General features: G+C 46.5%; 1 pseudogene; it reads left to right on the top strand.

Moving 5' to 3' along the window:
• The first annotated feature begins 5,684 nt into the window (after positions 1–5,684).
• LOC108317015 lies at positions 5,685–7,755 on the top strand (annotated as a pseudogene).
• Positions 7,756–18,163: the final 10,408 nt, after the last annotated feature.

Below are 18,163 nucleotides of genomic sequence, written 5' to 3'. Positions count from 1 at the left end.
AGCTGCCTGTGTGCAAGGTCCTGAGAGAGCCCTTAGTGATGGGGACGGGAGCCCCTGGCTCACTAGACACTGGTAACAGAACTTCAAGTGAGATGAGGGTCATTTCTCCCTCCACTCAAATGAGTTTCCCCTGACTTGCCAATGAGCGTTAGCCTAGCTTCACTTGAGCTTTGTTTCTGCTTTTTTCCATGCTCAGTCAGAGGCAGACAAAAAGAGCTCAATAATCTATAAACTTAGAAATTCTCCAACATCTCTGTAATAATCCAATGTATCCAAAAGTGATCCAATTTAACCCATTCATGCATGTATCCATTCAGCAGATACTTGTTAAGCTTCCAGCATATGCTGGGAACTGTCCAGGGCACTGAGATTTCAGCAGTGGTGATACTGGCAGGAAGGCTGGATTTCTTGGAACTGACATCTAATGGGAGAACAGGCAGCACGCGGGTCAGCACACACACAAGAAGGTTGTAGTGTGTGATCAAAAGAAAACTCACGCAGGCTGGGGGCTGGAGAGCCATAAGGGGGGTCACATTTGATGACAGGCCTGACTAGAATTAAGGAATGAAGACACACAGAGAGACCCAGAGAACAGATTTTTTTTCTTTTTGAGACAGAGTCTCACTCTGTTGCCCAGGATGGAGTACAGTGGTGTGGTTACAGCTCAGTGCAGCCTGGGCCTTCTGGGCTCAAGCAATCCTCCCACCTCAGCCTCCTGAAGAGCTGGGACTATGGGAGCATACCACCATGCCCAGCTAAGTTTTCTACTTTTTGTATTTTTATTTATGTTGCCCAGGTGGGTCTCAAATTCCTGAGCTCAAGTGATCCTCCTACTTCAGCCTCCCAAAGCGCTGGGATTGCAGGCATTAGCCAGTGTGCTCAACTTAGAGAGGAGAGTTTTGGGCAGAGAGATCAGCAAGTCTGGAGCATTGAAGAGCTGGCATGAAGACCTGTGTAGTTCGGACCAGTGGTAGAAGACAATGGCAGATTAGACAGGAGAGAGAAGCAAGGGTCATATCAAGTGAACTTGAAAGTTTGTAGCTTAAATTACATGACACAAGTGTAAAAGTGCCTTGCACATTACCTGGCATTTAGCAGAGGTTAAATAAATTTGGCTTTACTTTACCTTTCCATTCTTCCAGTTAATCACAAAGAAATAGCCTCCTGTCCCCAATTTTCAATGTGTAAAAGAAGGGCAAATCGCCCCAGCATCTATTCTCTGTTACTGTATTGCTGCTGAACATTGGTTGAACTTTTTGGCCACCAGCAAACCTCTCTCTATAAAAAACTATTCGTGGAGCCATAGTGAATACAGCCCTTCCCTAGCCATGCCCTGCACTAGCCAACTTTACCATCGTGTTAGGCAAGAGCACAGGGTCCTTTGATTTCCTTTCTAGACTAGCCTAACAGCTCATCAGGCATGAAGAAATCCCTCCTGGAACCACAACCCCCTTGCAAAGTGTCGGGTGAGGGTGGGGGTGGAGACAAGCAGGGGGGTGAGAGTACCAGCCCGTATTTTACAGCTCTTCCCAGGAACTCTGTTTTTTACCGCACTCCACAGGTTCTAGCCCCAAAAGATGCGTCACTTGTTACTGACAGATTAAGTGAACAGCCATGAACAACCGCCCACTGAGGTGGTTCTGTCCATCACTCTGAACTATTTCCTGAATGAATCACTGTCCTACTATAAAGTCTTCTTTCACTTGACAGCACAAGATTTCCAACTAGAGAAGTGTGCAACCCTTTGTTTTTAGGAAACAAATGTTAAGAAATAGAGGAAACTCTCAGAAATTAAAGAAAAGCAAGATAGATTGATCCTGGCTCAGTAGCACCTTCTAATGGAGAGCAGGGGCACTGCAGCCCCTGGATGTGCCAAGGAGGCGATGATCATGTCCCTATTCTTTTGTATGAGATGGGGATCATGGGCTGAGCAGATGTCCCAAAGTTGTCTGCCACGCTGTACGCAGAAATGCTGAGGTTTCATGCAAGACCGTATGTTGGGATCACTTGACAGGGTGCATGGAAAGCATCTTAGCAGGGTTTTGCTAACAGAGAATGTGCCCTCTGCTAGGACTCTATAGAGTTACAGCCCAGATCCTAGCCTGCAGGTGGAGGCCCTGCCCTGTGAACTGCCCTCACACTATCCTACTGTTTAGAGACTCCGTTCATTCTCGCTACTTCGTCGCAGGCCTGTAAGGAGCTCTACCAAGCAGAGCAAGCCCATAAATAAACGGCTCTGTGGTCACCTATGCATCAGTGGCACTGAAGTAACTGTGAGGTGGACACTGCTCTCCCTCCCTGTGGACCCTTCAGCTGCTTTGTGTGTCCACGCTGTTGTGTGCCCTGGAAGAACTTTGAGATTTGCCGAAAGGTCACCAGCTGCAATTTCAGACCATGCGGGTGACTCAAATGTCTAACACTTAAATGTGCCTGAAAGGGGTGGACAGCTGGGCTGGATGGTGGTAGAAGCAGCAGGCCCTGCCTTGGATCTCTTTACAGGGCAGAGAAGACTCCTTACACATGGAACTAGTAATCCCTCTCCCTCCTGATACCTATCTAACAGAAAAGTGCACCCTGCTCATAGGAAGAAAACCCAAGGCCACATTTGTCTTACAGGACCCTGGTCTCTGGCTACAGGTGATTTGACACAAACTAAGACAATCAGATTTTTTCTTCTGGAACTTGCTGTGAGACACAGAGACACAGTGGATTGGATGACAATGCTGGGATGTGAAGGATGTGTCCTTGGGACTAGGAAAGCAGTGGGTGCTGGATTTCATGACTCCCCTGAAATGTTCCAAAAATTCCCTTTCTGCGTCAGCCAGAATGAATAGATTTCTGTTACGCACAGTGAAGGTGGCCTTGACTGCTACAACACATATCACAATTAACATTTTGCAAATGAAGAAAGGGAGACTCAGTGAGGTTTAAAATGTTGTCAAGCTCAGTCTGCCCTAGTCAGGATAGCATAGGTTATGCTGCCGCACTAAATAAGCCTGAAATCCCAGTGGCTTGGTACAACAAAGGCTTGTTTCTCCTTCCCATCCCAGGCTGATAGCAACAGGGTAAGTGGCTCAGGCCTCCAGGCTCCTGCCGAGTTGTGACCCTGTCTCTAAAATGCATGGCTTCAGCGGTGGCTCATAAGGGAAGAGAGAGGATGAAGGATTGTGCACTGGGGACAACCTAGATGTAATTTATGCTTCCACCCCATTTGACAAAACCCCTGGCCCTCACCTAAGAACAAGAGAGGCTGGGAAGTGTAGTCTTCCTATGGGTCCAGGAAGAGAAATGGGCGTGGGGAGGCTGATCTCCACCAGCCTCTCACACGGCTGGGATGGAAAGAGGCAGAACCTGGCCTAAGGCCACCCTGACCCCAGCATACGACATCTCGTCACCACTGGTGCCAGTGGCCCTCTCTGGGGGTCACCAGGACTCCCACTGGAGAGGAGTGCCTGAGTAGGACCACTCTCCATCACCAGCAGCTTTGCCCACCTCACCCCAGCTGTGGATGCCACAAGGAGTCCCTGCACTTCACAGCAGCACCTCAATGCTTCAGGGACCAAAGGATGCATCTCTTTTTAAATGTTTTTATTTTAGTTTTAAAATTGTTGTGGGTACATAATAGGCGTATAATTTATGGGATACATGAGGTGTTTTGATACAGGAACGCAATGCATGATAATCACATCATGGAGAACGAGGTATCCATCCCCTCAAGCTTTTATCCTTTCTGTTACAAATAATCCAATTATACTTCTTAAGTTAATTTAAATGTACAATTAAATTATATTTGACTATAGCCACTCTACTATGTTATCAAGTAGTAGGTCTTATTACTTTTTTGTAACTATGTTTTTTATAACCATTAGCTATCCCCACCCACCCCTGCCAATCCCCTCCCACTACCTTTCCCAGCCTCTGGCAGTTATTCTTCAGCTCTAAATGTCCATGAGCTCCACTGTTTCTATTTTTAGATCCCCTGAATAAGTGAGAACATGCCATGTTTGTCTCTCAGTGCCTGACTTGTTGCACTTAGCATGATGACCTCCAATTCTATCCATACTGTTGCAGATGACAGAATCTCATTCCTTTCTACGGCTGAACAGTGCTCCATTGCGTGTGTGAACCACATCTGCTTTACCCTTTCATCTGCTGATGGACACTTAGGTTGTTGCTTCCAAATCTTAGCTATTGGGAACAGTGCTGCAGCAAACATGGGCGTACAGATTTCTCTTCAATATACTGATTTCCTGTCTTTTGTGCATATACCCAGCAGTGGGATCGCTGAATTGTATAGTAGCTCTATTTGTAGTTTTAGGAGGAACCTCCAAACTGTTCTTCATAGTGGCTTTATTAATTTATATTCCCACCAACAGTGTATGAGTTTACTTTTCTCTGCATTTATACATGTATATACAGAAAATTCCGCCAAGATTCTGCCAAAAAGAAGTCTGTTAGGATAAATGAATTCAGTAAAGTCACAGGATACAAAGATAAAATACAGAAATTGGTAGCACCTGTGTACACTAATAATGGACTATATGAAAAGAAAATATAGAAAATGATTCCATAGAAAATAGCCACAGGAAAATGAGATACCTAGAAATAAATTTAACCAGGAGCTGAAAGACTTCTACTTTGAAAAGTATAAAACATTGATGAAAGAAATTAAGAGGATCCAAATAAATGGAAAGCTGTCCTGTGTTCTTGCATTAGAAAAACGAACATGTGCAGAGTACATTCTTGTGAGGGCCGCGGCCTCTGCCGCGAATCGCGGGGTTTCCTGATCGCCGCAGCCTGAGTCCCAGAAGCTAATTTGTAACAAAGGTAACTGTGTCCAAGTCCATCAAGGGGGCGTCTCGGGGAGCCGTCGCAGGCACCGGAGAGGTGAAAGCCCGTGCGCGCTAGAAAACGGCTTCGAAACTCACCTGGGGAAGCCGAGGCGCTGTCCGCCAAAAATAAACGACGAATTTTGCCTGACCTCGCTGGGGCTTTGGAATGCCTCATCCTCACAGGAAAAAAATCCAGGGAAATCATCTTTTCCATAAAAAGTAAAGGCGTCCAAATTAAAAAAAATAAAAAAGAAAGAAAAGAAAAACTAACATTTTAAAGACGCCAGTACTACCCAAAGCTATCTATAGATTCAATGAAATCTTTATGAAAATACCAGTGACATTCTTCACAGAGATAGGAAAAACAATCCTAAAACTCATATGGAACCACAAAAGACCCAAACAGCCAAAGCATTCTGGAGAAGAAAAAAAAAAGAAAGCTCGAAGCATCATACTGTCTGATTTCAAAATACACAATATACTACAAAGCTATAATAACCTAAACAGGATGGCATTAGCATAAAGAAAGACAAATAGACAAAAGGGACAGGACAGAAAGCCCACAAACAACTCCGTGCACCTACAGCCAGTTGATTTTTGACAAAGTGCCAAGAGCACACATTGCAAACAGGACAGATTCTTCAGCAAATGGTCCTTGGATAATGGGATATGCACACACAGAAGAATGAAACTGGACTTCTGTTCTTCACCAGACAGAAAAACAAACTCAAAATGGGTTAAAGACATAAATATAAGACCCCAAATTGTGAAACTACTAGAGGAAAACTGCAGAAATGTTTTAGGACATTGGCCTGCGCAAGATTATTCTGAATATGACTCCAAAAGACAATCGAAGCTGCTGAAGCCCTGTTTCACATGGAATCTCCTACCTATTTGAGGGATTCAAGAAATCCTGAATTTATCCATGCTGCTATGAGGCCAGATGTCATTACAGAAACTGGTAGAGGTGTCAACGGAGGAGTCTGAACCAATACATACCTCTCCTATTCCTGCATCACCACATAGCCATGAACCAAAGAAAAAGAAAAAAGTTGGCCATAAAGCAAAGACCCAACACTCACCAATTTCCCGTGGGTCTCCTGAGTTAGGTATAAAAAGGAAACTGAGAGAAGGAAAAGGAAACACAGTCTATTTGTGGGAGTTTCTTTTAGATCTACTTCAAGATATACTTGTCCCCAGTGTATTAAATGGATCCAGAGAGAACAAGGCATATTCAAACTGGTGGATTCAAGGGCTGTCTCTAAGCTTTGGGAAAAGCATATGGTTTTGTTCAAACCAGATGTGAACTGTGAAACTATGGAACGAGCTCTGAGATACTGTTATCAAAGGGGTATTCTTGCAAAGCTTGAAGGATAGAGGCTTGTATATCAGTTCAAGGACATGCCCCAATACATAGTGGTCATAGATGATGATAGAAATGAAACCTGCAGCAAATCACCCTGCCACATGTGTACCTATGCAACAATCTTGCATGTTCTTCACATGTACCCCAGAACCTAAAATGCAATTAAAAAAAAAAGAAAAAAAAAAGATGCTAACATAGATTGATAGAGCCAGGAAGTTACACAAAAATAAGAACTTTCACGCTAGTCTCAGGCAAATACAAAAACCCTAAATAAAATATCAGCAAACTACCTCCAGTAATGTGTAAAATAGATAATACATTATGATTTTACTGGTTTATCTCGATTCATTTATACTAGACAAAAGAAAAAGAAAAAAAAAAAAGAAATTAAATCTGTAACAAAGATTTAGCAGGAGCTACTAATGAAAAATCATTAGATGAGTACCACTGTCTACGTAAAGTCTCCTGAAAGCAGCATCCTGTTTCTGGTGGCAAAATTCATCACCTATAAACTTCTCCAGGCAGAGAAGGCTGTAGCTGGAGTTGTGAATAGCCCTTCCCCTGGCCATGATGCTTCACCCAGGTTTCCAGCCAGCACTGCATCTATATCAGCAACAGCAGCTCCAAGGACAGTTCGTGTGGCAGTGCAGGTAGTTGTTGAAATGACATTGTTGGGTTAGAAGACGTCAACTGTGGCAGTTCAGTCAGTGAATGCAGGTGCACCATCAATAACCAGCACTAGTCCAAAAACAGTGACCTCTCCTACGGTAGTCATTGAGATAAGCCTTGCCGTGATGCTAGCTTTTACTGAAAACAAACAAAATCACCATGCAGCCTGCCAAAATTATTACCATCCCAGCTACACAGCTTGCACAGTGTCAACTGCAAACAAAGTCAGATTTGACTGGATCAGGAAGCATTAACATTGTTGCCATCCCATTGGCTATGAGAGCACTTACCTCTGTTTTTTTTTTTGTTTTTTCCTTGAGACAGAATTTCCCTGTTGTTATCCAGGCTGGAGTATAATGACGCGATCTCAGCTCACCGCAACCTCTGCCTCCCAGGTTCAAGCAATTCTCCTGCCCCAGCCTCCCGAGTAGCTGGGATTACAGGCGCACGCCACCATACCCGGCTAATTTTTTGTATTTTTAGTAGAGACGGGGTTTCTCCATGTTGACCAGGATGGTCTCGATCTCTTTACCTCGTGACCCACCCACTTCAGCCTCCCAAAGTCCTGGGATTACAGGCGTGAGCCACCGCGCCCGGCCTTACCCCTGTTTTAGCAGCCTATGGTACACCTGAATTGAGACTATCAGCATCTACTCAACAGCATCTAGCCAGGCTCCTCCTTGAGTTATCAGTGCTGTCATAAAGGGGCCAGAGGTTCAATCAGAAGCAGTGGCAAGAAAGTAAGAACATAATGTGAACACTATGCAGCTGGAAGAAGAAAAACCAGCAGGTGAAAATAAGACAGTTACGTAGTGAGTCAGTGCACCTTCAGCTATTGCCCCTTCCTGTAACTATGAAAATGAAGGACTAGTGACATGTGAGAAATAAAATAGCAGCTCCACCATGGACTTCAGGCTGTTAGTGGTAGGAGTGACATAGACATTTGCATGGGAAGTCATCAAGAAAAGTCAAAAAAGACTTTAAGACGTTTTTAATGCATATAAGAAATCAATCGGCTAGGTGTGGTGGCTCACAATCCTAGCACTTTGAGAGGCCAAGGTGGGTGGATCACCTGAGGTCAGGAGTTCAAGACCAGCCTGGCCAACATGGTGAAACCCCATCCCCACCAAAAAAAACAAAAATTAGCCAGGCGTGGTGGTGGGTGCCCGTCATCCCAGCTACTTGGGAGGCTGAGGCATGAGAATCATTTGAACACAGAAAGCAGAGGTTGCAGTGAGCCAGGATCCCACCATTGCACTCCAGCTTGGGTAACAAAAGCAAAACTCCATCTCAAAGAAAAAAAAGATCAAACTTACTGGAAATAAACTACCTATTTCATGTTTCAGTGGGAAATGAACTACATATTGAGATGCTGACAGAAAACTGCCTCTTGTGGAAACAACTGGACCCATCAATAAAAAGGAGTGAAGCCGGACACGGTGGCTCACGCCTGTAATCCCAGCACTTTCAGAGGATGAGACGGGCAGATCACGAGGTCAGGAGATCGAGAACATCCTGGCCAGCATGGTGAGACTCCACCTCTACTAAAATACAAAAAATTAGTTTGGTGTGGTGGTAGTCCCAGCTACTCGGGAGGCTGAGGCAGGGGGATCACTTGAACCCAGGAGGCGGAGATTGCAGTGAGCCAAGATAGTGCCACTGCACTCCAGCCTGGTGACAGAGCAAGACTCTGTCTCAAAAATAAAATAAAATAAAATTAAATTAAATTAAAATAAAAAGGATTGAAAGGGACCAAGTGGCTCACTGTGAGATCAAGTTACACTAAGACTTGGAACACTAACATTCTGTAAGAGGTTGTGTAGTTTTCAGTGGGGAGGGGTTGGAATGAGTGATCTCATTGTAATATATAGCAATTTTTGATGCATTTTATATGCATACCAGCAATTATTACTGTGTTTGCGCAATAATCACTTAACTGGTGCTGTGTGAAGACCCTGATAATGTAGGTGACTTGAAGAATGGATTCGAAAACTTCCAAAAAAGGATAGCAAAAAAAGATCCAGTGTGCTATCTATCTATCATCTATCTGTCTCTCTGTCTGTCTATCTATCTTATAGCTTAGGCTGATTTAAAACAAAGCCCTTAGACTATTTTTTTTTCTTTCTTAAAATAAGCTAATGGCTTGTTTGTATGAAGCTTTTTTATTAAAAGAAAAAATTTTATTGTTATAGATTTTACATGTAACATTTTATATGGTAGTTTAAGTCTGTCAGTTTCTTAACTGTGGGCAAATTAACAGTTGGCCCTGGCCTTCTGCTGTAGCGTGCCTGTGTCACTTGCTTAGCCCTGGCGTTTGTGCAGACACACCAGCCTCAGGGCTACAGTCCAGCTGAGTGTGAAGTTTTGCCAGGTAGCTCTAATACCCAGAGCTTGCTTTTGTCTCCTTTCCTTTCCTTTCCTTTCCTTCCGTTTCTTTTCCTTCTTTCCTTCTTTCTCTTTCTTTACTTTCTTTGTGTTTTAGCTGAATTTTATGAGGGAAATTACCAGCGTTCAGCTTTGAACTATAATAGTTTGTATATCCAACATTTGAAGTATATTCTATTTTGTGGTACTCTTGTTTCAAAGTGTATTCAAGTAGGTTTTCTGAAATATAGAAATGAAATTTAAAAAAATTAAAAAGAGAAATACGAGATCCAGCAATCCCACTATTGGGTATATGTTCAAATAAAATTAAATCAGTATGCCGAAGAGATATTTGCACTCCCACGTTTACTGTAGCTCTAGTCACAGTAGTCAAGAAATGGAATCAACCTCAGTGTCCATCAATGCACTCATGGATTTTTATATGGTATATACGCAGAATGAAATCCGATTAAGCCATTAAAAAGAAAGAAATCCTTTAGTTTCAACAACATGGGTGACCCTGGAAGACATTATGTTAAATGAAATAAGCTGGACACAGAAAGGCAAATATCACATGATCTTACTTATATGTGGAATCTAAAAGGTTGATCTCATAGAAGTAGAAAATGAAACGGTGGTTGCCGGAGACTGGGGAGGGAGTGGTTAACAGGTACAGAAGTATAGTTAGACATCAGGAATAGGTTCTGGCATCCTATTGCACAGCAGAGTGACTACAGTCTACAATAACGCGTATTTCAAAATAACTGGAAGAGAGGCATTTACATGTTATCACTACAAAGAAATGATCAATGTTTCACGTGATGGCTTGCTAATTACCCTGAACTGATTATCATCCTACATACACATGTTTTGAAATATCACTTTGTATCCCATAAATATCTATAAATATTATACATCAATTAAAATTTTTAAAAGACCTCCACCTAAATGAAATTCATGATCCTGTAGTGGTTGGCAGCGTATATTTTGAGAAATACTGATTAGTGTTATCACAATAATCATGAAAGGCACAGAAAGTAAGAGAATTAAAGAAGTCACCACCAGGCAATGGTGCTGGGAGGTGGGAAAGAACAGGGAGGACAGCTACTTTTCATCACATGCTCTTCATTTATTTGATGTGCTGTTATGTGAATTCATTGATTTGATAAAAATGAAAAGTACAACAAAAAAGCTAAGCAAGAAAGAAAGGCCTTTAATTCTTTTCCTGGTTCAAGTGGTTCCTGTTGCAGTTTCCACAGCCCTGATTCAGTTCCCTGGGACAGGAGCCTGCCCCTAGGTTGGAGGCCCAGCACCTGGCCCTCACCTACTCCCAATCTCTTTCAGCAGTGATGTATCTCTGTCATATCCAAACTCGCCTCCAGATGGCTTAGGAACATTCATGAGGTTGGCATGGAAGCCAGCAGGACAACCTGGAGTGGGTTCCTCAGCTTGTCACCAAAGACTGGGGCAGAGAATGAATTGTTTTAGGAGGCAGGTGCTACCTGGCTGACTTTCGTGCCCAGGTGAGGAGGGCATGCTGGCCCAGGCCATCTCTCCAGGTGGAGAACAGGGCCACAAACACCTCCAGCATGGCTTTGGGGAAACCCAGGTCCAACATGATTCTGCAGTTCCTCACACTATGTTCTCAAAGTCTGGGTACAGGTTTTTGATGCTCATGGAGGCTGCAGGCCAGAAAGGACTCAAGGGACCCTGGTACAGGGCATCATGTACCTCCCAGCCTTGGCCTTCTCTCTCCCAGCCTTTCCTCTGCATTTTCCTTTTCTAGAACTCCCTGCAGCATTCCAGGAAGAAAGTATAAGAGGTGAGGATTCCTCCTGAGGCCAGTATTTGATCTGTGATATGCCTGGATGTGTGTGAGTCCAAGCTTTTTTTTTAAGGGCAGAGCCTTGAGTAGAACATGATGCAATTCTGCAATTGCCACATTGACGATGATGGACTATTGTGCCTGTGATGGATTTCAGTGGAGCCCTTGTTCTGCTGTTGCTGGGTCAGTTTGCCATTGCTGGAAAACAAGGGGTGCAGTCAGGGTCACCAGCCAGCCTAGACCACAGTTGAAAGCCACCAAGGCCGCCGTGTCAGCCATTGGCTAAGGACTGATGCAAAACCCTTCCTCCTCCTAGACCTTGATGGGAGAGAGAGCAGAAGCCAACGCATGCTGGAGAGACAGGAGCCAGCGTCCGGGTTCCACCTGCAGGCTTAGAGCCAGGGGTGAAGGTGGAAATCTGCTGTCGTTGGGAGAGGAGAGTCTGGACCTCACCTTTTGAGAAAGCTCCTCAGCAGCCCACACTTGAGAGAGTCTATAAGGATGCTTTTCTTGGAACCTGAGTGGCCAAAAAGCCTGAGCTTGATTCTTGAGTGCAGGGTCTGCCTGGGTCAGGGCTGTTCAGTGAAGAGCCCTCAAGGAGTATCCTGAGCACGGATGAGGAAACTGTCAGTTAGTGACCAAAAAAAGAAAAAGAGAAAGAAAAAGATTCAGATGACGATTCTCAAGGTTCTTAACCCCTGGTCTGCAACGATTACCCATGCTGTAGATATGTTTATTTCTATCTCTAATACATTGTTTTAAATATTCAGATACAGTTGACATAGCAAGAAGTCCAAGCCAGAGCAATCAGGCAAGAGAAAGAAATAATAGGCATCCAAATAAGAAAAGAAGAAGTCAAACTATATGATTTGACACCTAGAAAATCCTAAGGTCTCCACCAAAAGAATCCTGGAACTGATAACATGCTTTTGATAAAGTTTAAGGATATAACACAAATGTACAAAATAAGTAGCATATTTATACGACAATAACATCAAGGTGAAAACCCAATAAAGCATTCAATCCCATTTACAATGGTCAAAACAAACAAATAAATATGTAAGAACACGTCTAACTAAGGAGGTGAAAGAACTCCACAAGAACTACAAAACACTGCTGAAAAAAATCAGGCGGCACAGAGGCACTGGAGCGGCCGCGGCAGAGCCCGGCGGGACCCGGGTGGCACCGTGCTCGGGTTCCAGCAGGTTCTGGCCCTGTAACGCAGGGCACAGGGCTGGCCAATACAGGGCCACTGAGTGCCAAGCCAGCACCCAGGCCAGGCGCCAGGCGGGAAGGGCTCTGCCACGTCAGCCCCGCGTCCCCAGGGGCCCATCCGGAGCCACACACCTGCCCCCAGCAGGATGTCTCCAGGTGTTAGAGTCCTGCTGGGCCCGGCGGGGGCGGGTGTGGGGCTCTCCCTTTTGCCCTTTGACCCCTCTGGTAGGCGCCCTAGGGCGGGGGGCTCCCGCGCGCTTCGCGAGCCCTGGCTCTGTCACCAGCCCCACTGGGACGTCACAAGCGCTCAGCTTCCTAGTGCGCGCCTGGCGGAAGAGAAGTTGGTGACTACGGAGCTCCGTCTCCGTTACTGACCGTTTTCTCGCCATTGCACCTTGCTCTCAATGGGCAGTTTATTAAGTATATTTCGCCCCCCGTCCCGCCGCAGGCCCCTGCCTGGCTGTGTCCCACGCGCTCCCATAGCCGGCGAGGCGTCCCAGCCTGGCCCGGCTCCCCCTGCGGCGCCCACGCCTACCCCGGGCCCTTTCCGATTTCTCTTCAACCCTCAGCAGAGTCGGGGGCCTTCTCCAGTCAGCTTCCCCGGCGCCCCCAGGAGACCGTGTCCTCGCCCGCCAGACACCGGCGCCCCCCTGGCGGTCCGGCCTGCTGCGGACTGCGGGCTCCTCTTAAGGAGGACAACCGTGCTGTCGGCTCGCAACTCCATGCTGTTGGGACACCCCAGCTCTGTGAGGATCCCCCCTCCCAGCAGCAAGTTCACCCTCCGGCTGCCTTCACCACAGGAGGAGGTGGTCAGGGCTAGGAAGCCGATCCCGATCCCAGCCAGGCTCCCGAATCAGACCAAGGTGAGGACCCAACGAAAGCCCAGAGCAGCGATAGAGGAGGAGGATCAGTGACCCAGGGGCAGGAGGGCAAGAAAAGTCCCCTCCTCTCCGCAGGACACCCACATCCAGGGCCCTGGAGGCCCAGGGAGACCTCAGTTCCGTCAGGGGCAGTCCTGGGCCCCTAGAGGGAAACGTTTACCCCAATAGCCTGTCAGAAAATAACTTGACCGACAAGGCCCAGGTGTCTCCAGTGAGTTCCTGCTGGAAGGGCCATGTCGTCCCCAGCCCTGCTGGAGAGGTCCTTCTCCTTAAGAAACCTGACCCATGTCCCTGTGCTCCCTGATCCCGCCCGGGGCTGCTCCTTGGTGCCGGAGGAGGTGGCCCAGGAAGTGCAGGGTACAGACCACCTGCTCAGCTCCCCAGGCTTGCTGATGTTGGGGAAGAGCCTTCAGTTCTTGCATCAAGGAGCTGTTCTCCACCCAGAGCTGCCAGCCACAGGTTCCACAAAAGAAAATTGTCAGTTACAACTTCTGCAGCTGGCCTCTCTCCTGTAATTAACTGATATGGGATAGAGCTGAGTTGCAGTTAGACCTTCCAGGAACAACATTTCCCGTCATATTTAGTGAGTTCTGAGCAGAAGTTCTTATTCTGGGGCTTGGGGATTTTCTAGGGGATTCTTGGGTGGACTTCAAGGTATCTGTGAACCCTCTAAACCTGTAATGTGCATGCAATGTGTATTTTATATGCATTTTCTGGGATGTGTGTTGATAAATTTCATTAGATTCCTTATGGGGCCTCTGATCCCAAATCAGCTGGTGCTGAAGCTAAAAATCAGATGCAGCTCGTGACAAATAAGACATACAGCTGGTTCATGGTGAATGATGGGTGTGAGGCCAGAGGGGAAGGACAGTGAGAATCACCGGTCACATAATTTCAGCCTTCTTCTTCAAACCTACCACAGTCTGGAGGCTCACTCAAGGGATATAGAGCTGGTTTCTCTCCCCTGTCCATCAAACAGACATGCGAAGGAGCAGTGCAGTAGCCAAACAGCAGGCGTGAGGGGAGAAAGCTCCCCCTGCTCCCTGACCAGATGCACAGTCAGTGGACATAGGAGAATTCCCTTGCCCTTAGGGCTCTTCTGGTTGCCTGGGTACATGAAGATTTCTCCGTAGACGAAGATGTGGTGCATATCTGCCACCCTGGAGCCCACACACCTGACCCCATAGGGAGCACTGCCATCCTAGAAGACAGAAAGAAAAGAGACAAGATCCAGTGGCTTTTGGGATTCGCCAATAAATGCTCTGGGGTCACACGTCCAGTTGGGGTGACCTCTACATTCCTGACTCCCTATCCCACTAGTGTAGGAATTAAAAAGATTATGCAATTGTGCATTTCATTCATCATGAGACCCTCAAATGTTAACATGTGATTGGACTTATTAAATGTAGGACCACTTAAAGTCAGAGACAATATCCTGTAACAGTCTTAAGAGAGCAGCTAAACACACAAAGAGAAAGAAAGAAAAGAAAGAGAAGGGAAGTCTACATGAAGAACTATGGTTCCTGAAGCGCTATGGTTCACAATAGTTTTAGCTTTCTGAGAAGCAGACCCCCACCAATAATGACTACTCTGCTCTTACTGCATGCAGTGTTTATCCATGGCAAAAATCTTAAACACTGTTAGCAATCATTTAAAGAAAGAAAACAACTGATTTGTGAACCTCGATTTCACTACCCATATGTATAATAAAGAGGATGTCTGACCAGAGAGAAACACGTCAAAGGTCATGATGTTCTTCAGAGTAGGCATAAGAGGAAAGGCGTGACAATATGATTACATTGCTCCCTAAGGCAGGTTTGTTTCTCTGCATTCAGTGATCCGTCTATGATTTCTTTCTCTAATAATTCTGTGACAGTGCACAGGGAGACAGCAAATTCCTTAGGGCAGGCATCAAGTGCTTTGTGTTCCAAAAAAGTTTGGAGTTAACTCAGCATGGTATCAGTCATGAGTAATGACACACGAAGTAAGCTTCAAAGCTGCTACTTTGGCAAAATAACCTGCCCAAGCTTTAAAGACCTGAATATAAGCTAGAGTGAGTAATGAATCAAGAACTGAGTAAATGCCAATAAGATCAAACGTGAACTCATGTCCTTTCAGGGTGTTTTGGTTAGAAATTGTGTGTGTGTGTGTGTGCGCCCGTGTGCATGCACGTGCATTTAGTTACCAACAAATCATTAAAGTAAGTTAAGATGGAAACCAGGCCTAAGAAATCTCTGAGCAAAGCCAATGAGGCCTCCCTTAGGAGGCATAAGAGGACCTCAACCTTCCTTGATTTGCAGACATAAGTGAAACCTGACTTTAAGCATTTCTTGTAAATGCCTACCCAGTACTACAGCACTTGTTCCTGTAGGCTTATCACACACTGAGTTTTTCTTTTTTTTTTTTTTTTTTTGAGTTGGAGTTTCACTGTTGTTACCCAGGCTGGAGTGCAATGGCGCAATCTTGACTCACCACAACCTCCGCCTCCTGGGTTCAGGCAATTCTCCTGCCTCAGCCTCCTGAGTCGCTGGGATTACAGGCACGCGCCACCATGCCCAGCTGATTTTTTGTATTTTTATTAGAGATGGGGTTTCACCATGTTGACCAGAATGGTCTTGATCTCTTGACCTCGTGATCCACCCGCCTCGGCCTCCGAAAGTGCTGGGATTACAGGCTTGAGCCACCGCACCCCGCCCTGAGTTATTCTTTTTTTGTTGCAATGTCTTGCCACTCCAACCAGACCGTAGCTTCTTGGAGATGGGACCATGTTCCTTGTTTGAGTAAATATCCAACACTTGTGAGTACATTTACTCACAAGTAAATGTGTTGGATAAATATCCTGCCTTTCCTCCTGTTATCACAGAAGTGGTGTCCTCCTCCTACCTGAAGCCCATCCTCTTCTCGTCTTTGGATTCCTCCCCCTTCTGCCCCCAGACTCAGTGACATCCATCATCCCCCAACTCTTCCTTTCACACACTTCAGCTCCTCTTTCCACCTCAGCTCATGAGCTCAGGGATCTCCCATTTGATTACAAATTCATCCAAAGGCCCCATATCAGACTGTAGTTCCATCCTGGGAGCCCCCACTGCCACATTTCATGGAGGCCTGGAGGTGTGCCATCCACCACCTCCACCACCTTCCCCCATTCTTCTGTCCATTGCTCTTTGACTTCCATTCCATCACTCCAGTGGAACACACTTCCCCCAAGGGCACCAATGCCCCCGAGTCACCATAGCCTGTGGACACTCTATGTAACTTCTAAGCAGCACTATCTGCTATTGGCTATGATCTCCTTCTTGAAACACCATTTCTGGTTTCTGGAGAAGGGATGAGTTGAACAGGCAAGGAGCATCCCACTCTTGCCACGGGCATCTGGAACCCTGGCAGGAAGAACCCCCTCAACCACCATGGACGCTTGAGTTGGCAGGGAGAGCTGCTTAGAGAAGGGGCAGGGGCAGAACTACTGTCAATGTGGAGCCCAGAGAGTCTGTTGCAGAAGCTTCTCTAGTGGATCACGGCCAGGGACACCCATCCCCCAGGCTCAACTCGCTCGTATAGGAGACTCAAGCCGTAGGAGAACTGTGGGACCTGAACTCTGCACGGTGGTCCATGAGATGGGGCCAGTTGAACCTGAGCACCCCTCAGTCTCCTGGCCTCTCCTGGGGCACTGGCCTGGCCAAGCCTGCTTGCAGTGCAGCCTCAGGTGCCCACAGAGGGTACCTCCTAGGGGCCCACACCATAGCTCCTGTGTTGGCAGGCCACACCTGACCAGCAGAGGGCTCCAGCAGAGTAGCCCTCACAGACACACAGCAGCCTGCTTGTGCGCACCCCGCATTGCAGCCTTCCCTGTGCTGCTTTGCCTGCATGAACTTGCCCACAGCCACCCCCCATATGGCCTTGCCAGAGCATGTGTGTATGGCTAGGCCTTCTCCCCACTAATGCCCCACCCCTGTGCCAAGCTACCACCAGCCTAAAACTAGGCATGGAGAATAATGGACCCACATCCACCCTGAGTGGTCACTGCCACCCACAGGAACACACACAGAGGACACACACACTCCTGCACCCACATGCTAACACCATCACCAGTGCAAGCACATGTAAGACACCAGCTAGGGCATCTTCCTCCTGACACCATGCTGCCTCTACCACTGCTGTGAATGAACACCTGCACAGAGGCCAGCAACCCAGCACACACTAGCACCCCACTGCAGTGGACAAGAATGCACCCCACCACACTGCCACTGCCACTGCTGCTGGCATATGCAAATGAGGACAGATTCCACTGCCACCACCCTGTGAAGTGCTTTGGCTGGCATCGCCCATCCAAGTATTGTGACCAGCTCTCTGGGAGCACCTCCGCATCCCCAACACAGTGGATTCCTAACCTCAAGGAGGCAGGGAACAAAGTCAGCCCAGTAAAAGTCCAGAATTAGAGCATGCGGTCCACAAGTTGGGAGCTGAGCTTTGACCCCCTAACATCTTCCAGAAACAAAGCCAGTCCACTGAACCCACCTTGTACCACAATCAAACCCCCAGGTCATCAAATAGGATAAAAGAAAAAAGCCACCCAAAGGACAGAACTTCAAAGACTGAAGGAACATCGGCCCACACAGATGAGAAGGGATGAGTGCAAGGGCCCTGACAACTCAGAACGCCTGGGTGCCTTCTTTCCGCCAGATGACGGCATCGCCTCTCCAGCAAGGGTTCTGAGCTGGGCTGAGATGACTGAAATGACAGACATAGAATTCAGAATATGAACAGGAATGAAGACCATCGAGATTAAGGAAAATGTTGAAACCCAATCCAAGGATGCTAAGAATCACAATAAAACAATACAGGAGCCGACAGACAAAATAGCTGGTATGCGAAAGAATGTAATCAACCTGATAGAGCTGAGACATACACTACGGGAATTTCATAATGCAATCACAAGTATTAACAGCACAATAGATGAAGCTGAGGAAAGAATCTCAGAGCTTGAAGACTGGCTTCTGAAATAAGACAGATA

The sequence above is a fragment of the Cebus imitator genome, unplaced genomic scaffold, assembly GCF_001604975.1.
Source record: "Cebus imitator isolate Cc_AM_T3 unplaced genomic scaffold, Cebus_imitator-1.0 Scaffold196, whole genome shotgun sequence".
In the NCBI taxonomy this organism is placed as follows: Eukaryota; Metazoa; Chordata; class Mammalia; order Primates; family Cebidae; genus Cebus; species Cebus imitator.
The sequence above is the reverse complement of the archived record's forward strand: the minus strand, read 5'-3'. Positions and strand labels throughout refer to the sequence as shown.